This window comes from Protopterus annectens, chromosome 10.part0 (genome assembly GCF_019279795.1).
Source record: "Protopterus annectens isolate FY-2018-M chromosome 10.part0, PAN1.0, whole genome shotgun sequence".
Classification (NCBI taxonomy): domain Eukaryota; kingdom Metazoa; phylum Chordata; order Ceratodontiformes; family Protopteridae; genus Protopterus; species Protopterus annectens.
In genome coordinates, this window is record NC_056744.1 from 1,674,517,147 (window position 1) to 1,674,528,941 (window position 11,795).

Sequence of the window (11,795 nt, forward strand, 5' to 3'; positions counted from 1 at the left end):
GCTATACTTAGGTCAGAAAATAACCACTGTGGTTACAGTTATGTGCATACAAAAACAGCTTCCTTGACAAATGTATCCTTAATGTTTATTTCCAGATATAATGGGGATTCTGATGTTATTAAAAAGATTATTTACAGGAATTGGAGTATTTTTCAGATGGATAAAGATTTTGCGTTACATTTTGGAAAGAGACCTATGTTTGTTTATAGAAAGGATTCAGCATTTAAGGATATTTTTGAAAGGAATCTATTGGTTAAGGGGCCTTCCACCAATAGAAGTATTGGTAACTTTAAATGTGGAAAATGTTCGACTTGTTCCCAAATCTTGTCAACAGGTAGTAGGTTAATGGTTAACAATTGTTTTATTTCTATTCCAGGCCATTTTGATTGCTATACTAAAAATGTACACAAATGCACCAAACTGAAACAACAAACTTTAGAAACTTTAAACAAGAGATGGCTAGGAGATAGTAACAATCAGGACACAATCAGAATTTCACGTTTCGTCCACCTTTAATTACTGTGAACTTCATCAGAAAAATAAAAATCCATTGACAATGAATTTAAATAGTCATAGTTAAAAATCACATGATAATATGATCCAATTACAACTATGTAAAATCACCCAAATGTTTAAAAACATCAAACACTTGAAATACATTAAATAGTAAATAGTAAAAATTATTGAATCAAAGCGTGTACAAGTATTTTACATAAATACAAATATATATATATATATATATATATATATATATATATATATATATATATATATCCAATCTGTGAACATGTTTTGGTGTAATCCAAAAGCACACATTGAGGTACGGTGCGTATTGTAATACACCAAAGTTTTACCTCTAAAACCTCTGTGCTTGTAAAAACATTTAATGTTTGTAGCTTCATTCAAGCCAGGAGGTTGCATTTAACATAATTTGCCATAAAGCTTCCCTACATTCCAAAATGATTTTATAATTCCCACAAAATAAATCGTCTCTAACTTTTTCCAAAACTGAAAAGGTAAATTTTTTGAAATCAGGACAAATGTCTGCATGCTTAGCTAGGGCGTTGGTAAAGTCTTTGTTTTTAATAGCTAGTAAATGTTCATAGATTCTTTTATGTAATACTCTTATAGTTTTCCCAATATAAAAGTGTTCACAGGAATTACACAAAGCAGCATAAACAACATTTTTAGTCTTACATGTGTAATGTCCTCTAGTGTGAAATTCTTTCTTCAAATGTTTAAAAAATACTGAACTAGTCCCTGAAATATATCTGCACTGCTTACAACTTTTACAAGGGAAAGTACCAACTACTAATTTGTTATTCACCAGGTTACTCCTATTATCACATTCTAAAATAGTCTTTAAATTAACTATCTTTTTATATGTGAATACAGGAGACTTACCTACTATTACACTTAAATCATGATTGCCTAAAATAACTTTCCATTTATCAGTAATAATATTTCTGACAATACTCATTTTGTTAGAAAAGGGAATAGGAAAGGTTAACCTAAAAGCTTGGTCTCTAGTACTATTACTACTAACTAGACAGGATTGGTGTGACTTATATAATATTGGGATTGCTTTAGTTTCCCTCAAGGAAAAAACTTCATCCAATATATTTTGAAGCCACAATTCATCATATCCCCTGTCTACAAAGAAACCTCTTAGCTTGTTGACCTCATCTCTGAACATTTCATTACTAGTCGTAAGCCAACTCAACCTAATAAACTGCCCCTGCACTACCCCACGCTTCATAAATTGTGGGTGCAGACTATTAAAGTGTAAATATTGATTTGTGAAACTAGATTTTCTAAAAATATTACTTTCAAAACAGTCATGTTCTTGATTGTGACTTAAATGAATATCCAAAAAGTCTAAAGTTTCACCAAAATGTCCTATAGTAAATTTCAAAAAATCAGTGGAATGATTCAAATGATCCACAAAAATAACAAAGGACTCATAGTCACCATTCCACAAAATGAACAAATCATCAATGTATCGTCTATAAAATAATAAATGTTTAGACAGAGGATGTACATGCAAAAAACTTAATTCCCATGTGGCCATTACCAAGTTAGCAAAACTTGGTGCCACTCTAGACCCCATGGCTACACCTGTAATCTGCTTGTACTGTATACCATCAAATACAAAATAATTATTATCTAAAACTAATTCCATTAAAGTACATATAGTATTAACCATACTGTTACTCAAATCTGTATGGTTGGATAGATATTCTCTCATCATATCTACACCTTTTAGTTGATCTATACAGGTGTAAAGTGAAACAACATCTAGTGATGCAAAATGAAAATGGGATCCCTTTATTTGAACCACACTAAGTAGTTCTAGCAAATGCCAAGAATCCCTTAAGTAAAATTTCATTGCTTGTACTATAGGATTTAAGATGTTGTCCAACTAAATGGAAATAGTCTCTGTTTTAGAAAAACCTGCTGAAATGATTGGTCTAAATGGTAATGTATCAGCAAATTTATGTAATTTTGGTATTCCAAAAATACAAGCTAATTTGGGGTACTCAGTGTACAAAAATTCATACTCTGAATAAGTAATGTTACCCTGACTAAACAAATCAAAAAGAACAGTGTCCACCTTTAAAAAGCTTTTACTAATCTCATCTTTGGTCACTATCTTATAACTTACTTCATCATCCAATAGAGTTTTCATTGCTTTAATATAATCTTCAGTTTTCATAATGACCAAAGTGCCACCTTTATCAGACTTCATGACTCTGATTTCTCTATTTTTGGTAAAAAAAAATCTAAGGCCTCAATTTCACAGGTTGACAAATTAGAAATGGAGCAATCATTAATCCCCATTTTTCTAAACTCCCGTTCACAAATTTTACCATACACACTTAAAGTAGAATGAAGTAAGGGATTAAAAGTATTTTTTTACTACACCCACTGTTAACCATAACCTTATCAGTCATACCATCAAAAATAAACTTTAAATTTAACTTCCTCAGGTATAACTTAAAGTCTACAATCAGCTTTGGAATATTCACCTTGTTAGAAGGAATGAAAGAAAATCCTTTCTTTAAAAGGGAAATAACATTTGGAGGCAGTGCAACTTGCGTTAGGTTACAAACATTAATACCATAACTTAATTCCTTCTCTTGTTCCTGCCTCTTGTTTTGCTCTGAGTCTGAACCTTGCCAGACCATCTTGGCATTTTTTTGTTCCCATTTTTGTCCACTAAAAAAGGAACAGCTTTGTCATTGGAAGAGGTAACTTCAGCGTAAGAAATACTAACTTGACCATTAGAATCTAAATTACTGTTAGAAGCTCCACCACAAACTGACTTGTCACTTTGAACAGTCTTGATCACTTGTACGTTGTTGTTATCAGTACATTGACTGTGAACATCAGCAACAATTCTTGTAACATTAGAAACAAAATGTTCACCTTTATTAGTATTCTTTGTCTGTTTGAGGGGATAAGCAGCATTTGTCTTATAAGCCAACAAATCTCTATTTAATTTCTTACACTTTCTTTCTCCAATGGAAGCTCTTTGTCTTTCTATTTTAGCATTAATGCTAAAATACATAGTGGATAAGTCTTGAAAAGCTTGTGACGCCCTGATCTTAGCATCTAACACCTCTGCTTTTTCTTTTAATAACGATAACTCAGTTTGATAATGCTGCACCAAAGCACTCATGTAAGCCAAGCCAGTATTATTAAAAAGTTCCACTAAGCGTGTGTAAAAGCATCACCAAAACACACACAATTTGGGAACTTAAAAGCTCTTAAACCAAATGGTACACATTTTAAATTAATGTTCTCCTCTAAATAAAATATCTCCAACTGAAGAGAAACACATTTTAAACAAGTCTTCTCCAAGACTCGTATATCTTCTTTTAACGTGACCATAATGTCAGGCGGATTGTTATTTATGGTTTGACTTACTTGTTCGGTGTTTCCTGTTGAAACCACTTGAGAAAAGGGATTGTCCATAAATTTGAATGTTTGTTCAGAAACCCTCTCCTTGCTTAAAATAGCAACTTCTTGATAATCCATACTGCGTTCGCCATTACCGCTTCCACTGAGAACAGATGCAACCACACTTGCTTCTTTGGGGAACTTCAAACTTTCATCAGGCTTATGAGCTTTACCATTGAATAAATTGACTCCTCCTATGTCTCCTGGATTAGATGAGTTAACATTCGAATTACTTGTACACGCAACGGCTCCCATCTGCCGGGCCAACGTCTCCGAAACAACTTCCCTGATAGTAGAAGCAATAAGTTCGTTGAGACTCACCCCCGACTCGGGAACCAGATGAACACTCATATTAAGTAAAATGTCCTGACTATTAATAATTATAAAATCATTTTGGAATGTAGAGAAGCTTTGTGGCAAATTATGTTAAATGCAGATCAACCTCCTGGCTTGAATGAAGCTATAAACATTAAATGTTTTTTACAAGCACAGAGGTTTTAGAGGTAAAAATTTTGGTGTATTACAATACGCACCGTGTCTCAATGTGTGCTTTTGGATTACACCAAAAACATGTTCACAGATTGGATATGTATATATATTTTTGTATTTATGTAAAATACTTGTACACGCTTTGATTCAATAATTTTTACTATTTACTATTTAATGTATTTCAAGTGTTTGATGTTTTTAAACATTTGGGTGATTTTACATAGTTGTGATTGGATCATATTATCATGTGATTTTTAACTATGACTATTTAAATTCATTGTCAATGGATTTTTATTTTTCTGATGAAGTTCACAGTAATTAAAGGTGGACGAAACGTGTAATTCTGATTGTGTCCTGATTGTTACTATCTCCGAGCCATCTCTTGTTTAAAGTTTCTAAAGTTTGTTGTTTCAGTTTGGTGCATTTGTGCAGTTTTCGTAAGTCATGGCAGGAGAAGACTCAAGTCAGGACATTTTACTTAATATGAGTGTTCATCCGGTTCCCAAGTCGGGGGTGAGTCTCAACGAACTTATTGCTTCTACTATCGGGGAAGTTGTTTCGGAGACGTTGGCCCGGCAGATGGGAGCCGTTGCGTGTACAAGTAATTCGAATGTTAATTCATCTAATCCAGGAGACATAGGAGGAGTCGATTTATCCAATGGTAAAGCTCGTAAGCCTGACGAAAGTTTGAAGCCGCCCAAAGAAGCAAGTGTGGTTGCATATGTTCTCAGTGGAAGCGGAAATGGCGAACACAGTATGGATTATCAAGAAGTTGCTATTTTAAGCAAGGAGAGGGTTTCTGAACAAACATTCAAATTTATGGACAATCCCTTTTCTTGAGTGGTTTCAACAGGAAACACCGAACAAGTAAGTCAAACCATAAATAACAATCCGCCTGACATTATGGTCACGTTAAAAGAAGATATACGAGTCTTGGAGAAGACTTGTTTAAAATGTGTTTCTCTTCAGTTGGAGATATTTTATTTAGAGGAGAACATTAATTTAAAATGTGTACCATTTGGTTTAAGAGCTTTTAAGTTCCCAAATTGTGTGTGTTTTGGTGATGCTTTGTACACACGCTTAGTGGAACTTTTTAATAATACTGGCTTGGCTTACGTGAGTGCTTTGGTGCAGCATTATCAAACTGAGTTATCATTATTAAAAGAGAAAGCAGAGGTGTTAGATGCTAAGATCAGGGCGTCACAAGCTTTTCAAGACTTATCCACTATGTATTTTAGCATTAATGCTAAAATAGAGAGACGAAGAGCTTCCATTGTTGAAAGAAAGCGTAAGAAATTAAATAGAGATTTGTTGGCTTATAAGACAAATGCTGCTTATCCCCTCAAACAGACAAAGAATACTAATAAAGGTGAACATTTTGTTTCTAATGTTACAAGAATTGTTGATGTTCACAGTCAATGTACTGATAACAACAACGTACAAGTGATCAAGACTGTTCAAAGTGACAATTCAGTTTGTGGTGGAGCTTCTAACAGTAATTTAGATTCTAATGGTCAAGTTAGTATTTCTTACGCTGAAGTTGCCTCTTCCAATGACAAAGCTGTTCCTTTTTTAGTGGACAAAAATGGGAACAAAAAATGCCAAGATGGTCTGGCAAGGTTCAGACTCGGAGCAAAACAAGAGGCAGGAACAAGAGAAGGAATTAAGTTATGGTATTAATGTTTGTAACCTAATGCAAGTTGCACTGCCTCCAAATGTTATTTCCCTTTTAAAGAAAGGACTTTCTTTCATTCCTTCTAACAAGGTGAATATTCCAAAGCTGATTGTAGACTTTAAGTTATACCTGAGGAAGTTAAATTTAAAGTTTATTTTTGATGGTATGACTGATAAGGTTATGGTTAACAGTGGGTGTAGTAAAAAAATTACTTTTAATCCCTTACTTCATTCTACTTTAAGTGTTTATGGTAACATTTGTGAAAAGGAGTTTAGAAAAATGGGGATTAATGATTGCTCCATTTCTAATTTGTCCACCTGTGAAATTGAGGCCTTTGATTTTTTGACCAAAAATAGAGAAATCAGAGTCATGAAGTCTGATAAAGGTGGCACTTTGGTCATTATGAAAACTGAATATTATATTAAAGCAATGAAAACTCTATTGGATAACGAAGTAAGTTATAAGATAGTGACCAAAGAGGAGATTAGTAAAAGCTTTTTAAAGGTGAACACTGTTCTTTTAGATTTGTTTAGTCAGGGTAACATTACTTATTCAGAGTATGAATTTTTGTACACTGAGTACCCCAAATTAGCTTGTATTTTTGGAATACCAAAATTACATAAATTTGCTGATACATTACCATTTAGACCAATCATTTCAGCAGGTTTTTCTAAAACAGAGACTATTTCCATTTAGTTGGACAACATCTTAAATCCTATAGTACAAAAAATGAAATTTTACTTAAGGGATTCTTGGCATTTTCTAGAACTACTTAGTGTGGTTCAGATAAAGGGATCCCATTTTCATTTTGCATCACTAGATGTTGTTTCACTTTACACCTGTATAGATCAACTAAAAGTTGTAGATATGATGAGAGAATATCTATCCAACCATACAGATTTGAGTAACAGTATGGTTAATACTGTATATACTTTAATGGAATTAGTTTTGGATAATAATTATTTTGTATTTGATGGTATACAGTACAAGCAGATTACAGGTGTAGCCATGGGGTCTAGAGTGGCACCAAGTTTTGCTAACTTGGTAATGGCCACATGGGAATTAAGTTTTTTGCATGTACATCCTCTGTCTAAACATTTATTATTTTATAGACGATACATTGATGATTTGTTCATTTTGTGGAATGGTGACTATGAGTCCTTTGTTATTTTTGTGGCTCATTTGAATCATTCCACTGATTTTTTGAAATTTACTATAGGACATTTTGGTGAAACTTTAGACTTTTTGGACATTCATTTAAGTCACAATCAAGAACATGACTGTTTTGAAAGTAATATTTTTAGAAAATCTAGTTTCACAAATCAATATTTACACTTTGATAGTCTGCACCCACAATTTATGAAGCGTGGGGTAGTGAAGGGGCAGTTTATTAGGTTGAGTCGGCTTACGACTAGTAATGAGATGTTCAGAGATGAGATCAACAAGCTAAGAGGTTTCTTTGTAGACAGGGGATATGGTGAATTGTGGCTTCAAAATATATTGGGTGAAGTTTTTTCCTTGAGGGAAACTAAAGCAATCCCAATATTATATGTCACACCAATCCTGTCTACTTAGTAGTAATAGTACTAGAGACCAAATTTTAGGTTAGCCTTTCCTATTCCCATTTCTAATGAAATGAGTATTATCAGAAATATTATTACTGATAATTGGAAAGTTATTTTAGGCAATCATGATTTAAGTGTAATAGTAGGTAAGTCTCCTGTATTCACATATAAAAAGATAGTTAATTTAAAGACTATTTTAGAATGTGATAATAGGAGTAGCCTGGTGAATAACAAATTAGTAGTTGGTACTTTCCCTTGTAAAAGTTGTAAGCAGTGCAGATATATTTCAGGGACTAGTTCAGTATTTTTTAAACATTTGAAGAAAGAATTTTACACTAGAGGACATTACACATGTAAGACTAAAAATGTTGTTTATGCTGCTTTGTGTAATTTCTGTGAACACTTTTATATTGGGAAAACTATAAGAGTATTACATAAAAGAATCTATGAACATTTACTAGCTATTAAAAACAAAGACTTTACCAACGCCCTAGCTAAGCATGCAGACATTTGTCCTGATTTCAAAAAATTTACCTTTTCAGTTTTGGAAAAAGTTAGAGACGATTTATTTTGTGGGAATTATAAAATCATTTTGGAATATAGGGAAGCTTTGTGGCAAATTATGTTAAATGCAGATCAACCTCCTGGCTTGAATGAAGCTATAAACATTAAATGTTTTTTACAAGCACAGAGGTTTTAGAGGTAAAACTTTGGTGTATTACAATACGCACCGTGCCTCAATGTGTGCTTTTGGATTACACCAAAAACATGTTCACAGATTGTATATATATATATATATATTTTTGTATTTATGTAAAATACTTCTACACGCTTTGATTCAATAATTTTTACTATTTACTATTTAATGTATTTCAAGTGTTTGATGTTTTTAAACATTTGGGTGATTTTACATAGTTGTGATTAGATCATTTTATCATGTGATTTTTAACTATGACTATTTAAATTCATTGTCAATGGATTTTTATTTTTCTGATGAAGTTCACAGTAATTAAAGGTGGACGAAACGAGTAATTCTGATTGTGTCCTTATTGTTACTATCTCCGAGCTATCTCTTGTTTAAAGTTTCTATACTAAAAATGTGGTTTACCCTGCCAAATGCCAGAATTGTACTGCCTTTTATGTGGGCAAGACGTGTAGGCATTTCAGGGAAAGGATTAAGGAACACTTATTAGATATTAAACATATCAAAACTATTAATGCCTTAACAAGATAATTGGTGGGTAACGCTGATCATACGTTCAAATTTTGTATTTTACAACAAGTGATGATTGATCAACAGTGTAGGATTACTGATTTACATTTGGACGTATGTGAATTAAAATGGCAGCTCAGGTTGAATGTCCACAATTATCCTGGGCTCAATGATTATAGTTCCATTAAGCCTTTACTTAGGTTGAAACACATCATAGGATAGATATAAATTGATATGGTTAATTTTTTATACACCATATTCATACTGGGAAATCTAAAAATATTTACATATTAATAAATATATATATATATATATATATATATATATATACATATATATATATATATATATATATTACATATATATATATATACATATATTTTTTATCTATTAATTTTTAAATCCAATTTTCAATTTTTATTTTTATTTACAGTATTCATATTAAATTTCCTTTGGAGTCTGGCATTTATTATACACACATATACATTTATGTTTACGCATACACACACCTTATATATTATATATTACATATATTAGATATTATATTTTATATTATGTATTTATTTTATTCACTCACACATTTCATCATCTATTCATATCAATTCTTCATTTTTGGTTCATATTTTAGCATTTTTATTCAACTTATTTTTTCATATAGGTTTTATTATACTACTTTTTTTACTTCAGTGATAGGGATAGAAGTGTAACACTGGTGTTATTGTGTAATTACAGCCAAGTTTTTGTAGGGTTTTGACAATTGCAATTGATTGGGCTTAATTGTTTTATGTAATTAAATGTCTAATTGGTTTGTTTGCATATTTAAGTGTGTTTTGATATTGGTTCAACCATTCTGATGAAGTCCAAGTTTTGGGATGAAACCTAGGTAAATGGTGAACCGTGTATGAAGTTTTGCTGTTGTTAATAAATTCATTTTGGTTTGGACTTTGTTTTCGTTGACTTTTTGGTTGTGGTTTGTTGGTTCTTGGTTAATAGATGAGTCAGTTGAGTTACCTCCTTTATGCAGGGGGATAGTGAAGAAAGATTTCTATAGGACAGGGACAGTAGCTTCAGAAACAGATCTGTTGATAAGAATAGATACAGGGTAGGCTATAGATTCAGCAGAGAGTTTGAGGAAGGTAGGAGGTAGATTGTCAGTGGAGGGAGAGCAGGGTTTAAGTTTCAGAAGAAGAGATTTAATGTAGGAAGTGGGAACAGGATGAAGCGAGAACCGGTTTTTGGTGCATGGGCTGGGAGGGGTTGGGGAAGTAGTTGTAGTTGAACTGGATGGTGTAAGTTTTTGGATTGTTTCAATAAAGTGTTTGTTTAGGAGGGTTGTGGTTTCCTGAGGAGATTTATTTGGATATGGGGAGGGGTTGGTGGGACAGCTTGGAGAAAGAATTTTGTTAAGAGTAGACCAAAACTTGCGAGTGTTAGATTTGGTGTTGAGTTGAGCAGAGCTATAGTAGACCTTTTTGTCTTTGTTGCCTTTCTTCTTAACAAGGTTTCGTAGTTCTCTATAATTTTGTAGTAGGGGGAGTTCCTTAGTTTTAATCCAGGCTTTCTAAGCATGGCCTCTTTATTGCAGAAGATATTTAGTGTCCTTGGAAAGCCAGGGAACATAATTAGATTTTAGGCGAATTTTCCTGGAGGGAGCAAGGGAGTTCATGGTATTCAGGAAAATGCTATTGAACTTATTTACTGCATCATCAAGAAAGATTTTCTTAAGGATAGACCAGTCAGTACGAAATAATATGGAGTTGAATAGGAGGATATTAAAGTTAGAGAGTTTACGGCAGTCTTTGTAAAGGTGGGGGTTGGGTGGCTGGGTGGTGTGTCTTAAGACAGAGGTGGGGAGATGATCACTTAGGGAGTCTGGAAGGGTAGTAGGGTTGTGGTAGTGTTGGGGGGAAGTTAGTTAGAACCCAGTAAATTGTGGAGCTGCAAGATGGGTTTTTGTGGAGGCAGGTGGGGGATGTTATCAGCTGATGGAAACCATGTAGGTTGATACTGAGTTGTGGAGATTCAGTTGTGAGCTTGGACCAGTCTATATTGACATCTTCAAGGATGAGGGTTTCATAAGGTATGTTCAGGGAAAACCAGGATGGGATATTTTCTAGGATGGGTGAATTGTTTCCAGGGAGAATATAAATTGAAGAGATAGCTAATTTCTTGTGAGGATTTATGTGGCAATTTTGGCTGAAAAGTTTAGCAGGGTGGAAGTCAGGAATAGGGAAGGTGATAAGTGAGAGATTTAGACTGTCAGAGTAGAGGATGGCTACTCCTCCCGTTTTTTTGGGGAATCTATCTGAGCAATATATATTATAGCCAGTATTTCGCTGTTATTGATGCGTGACTGAAAGTTCTGTTAGTAGCAGGAGCGACAGGGCTAATACAAGAAACGAACTTTCAAGCATTTTTAAACATGCTACCAATACATGTAACACAATATGAACTGCAGAATGAGGCAATGTTAGCTGTTTTGTGGGTCCTGAGGAGAAAACTGTTTCTAGACATTAAAGACTGAGGCAATACTAATTCTATGAAATCTAATCATAACCTGACTGTCAGTGTTTTAAAACCTAAAACATTTAGAGGGAAAAAAATAAGCCGCAAAATTACTTTAGAATGTTATTCTTTCTTCATCACCTTAAAACCTTCACTTAGCTGATCTACAATCTGACTTCTTCAACAATTCCATTCCCATATTGTGTCTGGAAAGTCCAAGAACATAAGACAAATGACATTAATGTACAGTAACTCATTCTATCAAAACATATAATAACATTCTGTTTATCACTGTTCTTAATGCAACTAATTGATCCTCAGTGTTTTACTTTCTTCTGTATGTTGTTGTCTTTCGGCTTTTCCTGGTTAGGGGTTGCCACAGCAG